Consider the following 6,000-nt stretch of genomic DNA (forward strand, 5'->3'; position numbering starts at 1 on the left):
AAATAGTTATATCATTTTAATTATAGTGCATAATCGAAGATTGTTTTATTTATCGCCACCATTTGATTAGAATTGAGAAGGAAATAATGGTAGCAGCAGTTTAATTAGAGTATTAAAAACGCATTTAAGGAAGCTAAAAGAAGTTTATAGCCATACTTATTACTATAAAGTAGAATTAAATATTTTCATTTAAGGCTTATTATTTTGCAGTGTTTTATTTATTACCTTTCCGTAGGGTAAGTTGTTGTAATTGTACAAAAATCGAAATTTGAATGTTTAATTTTGGCATTCCTCGGAAAAAATGGATTTATGTGTGTGTGTATGTATGTATGGATACAATTTTTCGTCGACGTTTTTGGGCGCACGGATCAACCGATTTGAATGGTTCAAAAAACATTCGATTCCTATTGATAGGTCGATGTTCTGATTAGTTTTTGGCAAAGGCAGGTCCAGCCGTTTCGGAGATATGGTGCAAAGAGTGCAGAAAATGGCAATCGAGTTTTTGATAGATCGGATCATCCGATTTGAATGATCCAAAGAACATTTAAATTCGTAATGACGGGGAGAAGGGGTGATTAGTTTTTGTCAAAGGCAGGTCTAGCGGTTTCGAAGATATAGAGCTAAAGATGTGCAAAAAATGACAGTTTTTGAGAGAACTGAGCGAACGATTTGAATGATTCAGAATACTGCTTGTTTTAACAATAATTGCTTTTGGAAAAAAAATTTTGTCTCAATTTTTTTTTCAATTTTTTTTTATGTATATCGAAAATAATTCAGATTTTAATTGTAATTCAAACTTAAGTTCTAATATACTTTTAACAAATAATTTCAACTTTGCAATTCAGTTTATATTCTCCTTATAAATATTAAACAATGTCCCAGTATTTATTTCTAATAATCTATTTGAAAACATTTAATATTTCTCGAACATTTCGTTACGGTTCGGGAAGTTTCAGCAATTTGCCTTAAGACACGATGCCATATACACCACTAGTTAATAATTTGAATCTAATTGTTGTGATCTTCATCTTTACTCTGCACATCTCAGGTTAACAACTTATAGAATATAATTGCTGGTTGTTAGTTAGAATAATAAATAAATACTTCTATTTCAACCTAGCTGGTTTAATTTAAACATAACTTTACATATAAAAAAAACTTGCATTGAATGACTGTTTTTACAACATTAATTCATTTACATGCACCTTTTCATTAATTTTCAATATTCTTTTCGAACTATTTTTATCTATCACATCGTGAATTTAATAGCAACAGCAGGTGTTAAAACATGAGTAGCTAATAATAGCTTGCAATTAGAAATAAATAATTTGCAATCTATTAAATATTGCATCCTCTATATTAAAACGTTCGAGAACTTGTTTCAGAAGCGCAGTAGCTAGTTAATTATGTTCTAACTAGTTATGCAAATATAATTGCTTTCGTGCTAAAGAGGAAATGAGAAAGAGTTGATAGTATAAAGAAAATTTACTCAACTTTGAGTTATGATTATGGAAAAGATATAATTAGATGAGTTTTATGAGTCGATAGTAATACCGGTACAATATTGATTATAGGTCAACTAAATAGCAAAAATGTATTTTTCACAAACAGAACTTAACAGTTCTATGAGCTTCTCTCCTATAACATCACTATTTTAGAAGGCAACCCAACAGTTGATCTATCCATATTTGAGATAATTTTATTACTGTGAAGATGGGTTAATTTGTAATTAATAGTTTCTAACTTTATAAAAATGTATCATAAAATATTTGCTCACAAAAATATATATTTTAAAATGTCATTCTCCTTTGTTCCTATTCGATATACAGGCTACTTTGATCCCAGATCACTGCGCGCTCAGTGTTGACGTCAAACCTATTTGAAGGTGATCAGAAAAACGTTGTACTTAATTGTGTGTATGCTGAATGTGGATGAGTTGTACATATGGCATTTTTTTTTTGGTGCGAATTATTACTGTCGCTGACAATACAGTTTATTCATATTTAATTTTCAGAGCTTACTAGCTTGATTCTTTTTTTTATTTATTTTATATTTAATTATAAAACTAATCAAAATTGGTTAACTATTTAAATAACTTTTGCGGATTATAAAAAATATGTAGGAAAGTAAGGCACTTGCAAAAATTATGAAAGAAAAAAGAAACTAAACTGAAAATAACCAAAAATTTAAAAATAAATTCGAAGAGATCCTTAAAACAGAAAAACCTAAAAGAACTTCTGTAGGTAGACTAAAAAAATTGAGGGTAAATCATGCTCTCAACCTATGAATTTGACCCAATCAAATAATATTACAGTAATAATACAAAAAAATTTAAATATTTGTTATAGTCAAAAAAAAAGTTTTATTGAATGGCAATAAAATGTATCATAATCATTAATTAGATTTTTTATAAACCATCTCGATAACCTGCGCTTAATCTGAGTCAATCAATTTTATCTCCAACTCATTATCACATTATTATATAAATGACTTATACAATAATAATAATACTTCTCAATATATAATAGTTAGCACTGTCTGTCGATGATTCGGAGCTAATGTATTGAAATTAATGCTTTCAGATGCCCGCTGAGTTCTGACGGATTCGAATTCTCGAATCATTAATCAAAATCACATCGTTCCTTCAATTGCTCCACGATATTTAATAAATGTATCGTGGAGCAGTTTAACAAATATGAGAAGAGAATTAAATATTGTAGATATAAAGTTGTGATGTCATTCATAGTTAATTGGATCAATTTGGAATGTATATATTTAAAATTGCTGGAATTGAAAGGCAGGAAATTAAAGAAATTCAAGTTAAGTTTCAATAACCTTTTTTAATTTTTTGGGAATTGTATTATTAAAAATTTTGGTATCATTTTGGTTTTTGGCATAATAGTTTTATATCATTTTTTTTAATTGATAGAACGCAAAATTTGTTTTTGTTTCTAAAGAGTTACTTAGAAAGTTTTCTGTGTTTTCTCATATTCAGCACTGCTGGTAAAGTTTTCACCGTTGGCGAATTATGAGATGCTAGTAATCTGTTTTATTAGTGGAGACTGGGTACGGTTGTGCCACTTTTTTTGATCAAGCATAATTTTGTTAATTTACCAAATTGAAGAAATGTAAATTAAATGGTAATTTGAACATTTGTTTTTTTTGGAAATACGAAAATACTGTCCTTACATACAAGGAATTAGACATAAAATCAATTCATACAAGAAAAGGACGAGTGACACAACTCTCCACGCCCAAGGAACAGTTGTGACAAGCATAAAAATAGATTAAAAGTTCATTAATGTAGATACCAAAATGTTTATAACGACTTTTAATGTCAGAAATATGTAACACCACAGCATAATCATTGAAATAAAGCTTATAAATATAATATAACAATATAGCAAAAAATCTTTGTGAAATCTTACTTTTCCAGTATTAAATTTTCCTTTTTCTTTCTCTGTTGTATTTTGTTTCTCTATGTAATCTTCACCCAAAAAGGACAAACACAAACTTTTGAAAACAAATCATCGTTATGACTGAGTTGAGTTATATACGCAAAAACTAATTGTATACTACTAATATTCAACTTACAGCAAAATAACAAAGTGATCTATCTGTATACAAGAATAGTTATTTTTAAGAGCATTCGAACAAAGAAACTTTTTTGACTGAATGAAATAATAGAAACTTGTTCGAACTAACATACTTCATCTTTCTCTCTTTGGATCCTATGTCAAAATCACTATAGTGTTTAATCACTTTAAACAATAAACCAAAATTTTAAAATAAATATAATGAATTTCTTCTTCCTCAATCTAATATTAAAAAATATTGAAAGAAAAAAATCGTATTCCCCATTTATCTTTAAACGCTTAATTTGATACACTTGATAGAAATAGGAAAAACTTGTGAATTTCAAAAATTTTAATATATTTTGTGCAGCTCTAAATTCTAATTTATAGAAAACACATTGCAGAAAATAGGGAAAACAATAAAAGATTGCACTAATGTTAATTTTTTAACTTTCCGTAGGGCAAGTTATAGTAATCGCAAAAAAATCGAAAATGAAAATTTGTATATATCTTTACGTTTCAAAGGTTTCTGAATATTTTGGCATACCTTAGAAAAAATGAATGTATGTGTGTGTGTGTATGTGTGTGCGGATACAAATTTCCGTCGACGGTTTCGGGAACATCGATCAACCGATTTGAATAATTCAAAAAACATTCGATTCGTATTGATGAGGAGACGTGCTGGTTAGTTTTTATTTTTTTGTCAAATTTATAGTTTCTCAAAAATCTAATTTATTCCAAGTGAAATTTTTTCACAAAATTTAATCGTTTTTAAAAAAATATTAATTTTTGGTACGGGAAGTTCCAGCAATTTGCCTTAAGGCACGATGCCATGCGCCCCACTAGGATTTTTGATAAAATACGAGGAAGGAAGTGTTGGTATATTTCAAGTAAAAAAAGAGTTGACTCAGCATTATAGAACTCCACGATTAAGTTTGATACTCAAACACAGTAATTCTTATTAGTTCATATTCTGCTGATATCATCATTCTTTCTATATCCTTATACCCTGTTTGTTTCAGCTTTGTTGCCTTATGGAATATTTATGAGAAGGGCCCTAGCACACAGTAGTCATCAGTCGCACGGTGCAGGATATTAGTATTTCCAGCAAGGAAATTATGTTCATCTGCCATCCAGGATTACATCGGCGCTCTGAGGGCCGTAAGGGCTCCGAACTGTGACTGTGACGCCCTGGATCATGACGATTCTACCGAACCGTAAGTAAATCGAGCCATTGTTATTAAAATACAAATTTTCTTGCTTGTACCATCATAATATGATCTTAGAAAATAATTTGTTATAACAGACTAGTACCGTTGTCATATGACATTGTGCCTAAAGGCAATACTGGAACTTCTTATTTTGTGAAGAAATTCTTCTGGATTAGAATTATTAGATAAATTCGAATTTAGCAAAGGGACAAATAAGAAAGTGTTGGTACATTTCAAGTGAGCCGTAAGTAAATCGAGGCAATGTTATTAAAATATAAATTTGCTTGTTTGTACCGTCATAATATGATCTTAGAAAATAATTTGTTATAACAGACTAGTAGCGTTGTCATATGACATTGTGTCTAAAGGCAATACTAAAACTTTTTATTTTGTGAAGAAATACTTCAGGATTAGAGTTTATAAATAAATTCAAATTTGAAACGGTCAACAAATATAAGAGTTACAATAAATCATATGACATATTTCAGATAATTGAAATTCGAATTTTGAAGATTTTGAAAATTTTTATGACAATTTTGAAAAAATGTGATTTTTAATACAGTTGAAAGTTTCATATTTTAAACCTAAGAAATGTTTGATACAAGATATTTTCTATAAAATAAATCTACCAATCTATGATTACTATTGTAAGTACTATTGTAGCTATTAATGTAATTTTATAGAGTTGACGGCCAAAAAAAAAATATCCCAATATATCTCCCATCCTAGGTTATGTCAAATTTTGGCAAAAATATTTTGAACGGCGGTATTAGCTATTTCCTTGAAAATAGTTATTAAATTAGAAAATTATTGGTTAGAAACAGAGTTATTGAAGCACTTTACATAGATTTTAAACCATTAATTTCAAATACGCGATATTACACGGGTAATAGACATTTGAAATCGAGCTTTGAAAAATAGTGAAAATTGACTTAACTGGGTATTTTATTGGTGATTATTATAAAAATTGATTTATCAATAATTACTTATAATTATAAATAAGACACATGTGTTTGCTCTATATGGAAAGAAATGGGAAAACTAGCAAATTAAAAAAAAAATAGCAAAAAAATTATTACTATATTTAGGCTATAACTGGAAATTGTACTGAAGACATTTTGATAGCTAATTGTTTTATATGTGTTGTATGTTAATTGGTTTTCTCAGTTTGTTTGCTGAAAGCCTGAAAATTGTTATATGTTTATAAACTTATA

This window comes from Ctenocephalides felis, unplaced genomic scaffold, assembly GCF_003426905.1.
Source record: "Ctenocephalides felis isolate EL2017-DRISC unplaced genomic scaffold, ASM342690v1 CF-g0.4_SCAFFOLD_03572, whole genome shotgun sequence".
In the NCBI taxonomy this organism is placed as follows: domain Eukaryota; kingdom Metazoa; phylum Arthropoda; class Insecta; order Siphonaptera; family Pulicidae; genus Ctenocephalides; species Ctenocephalides felis.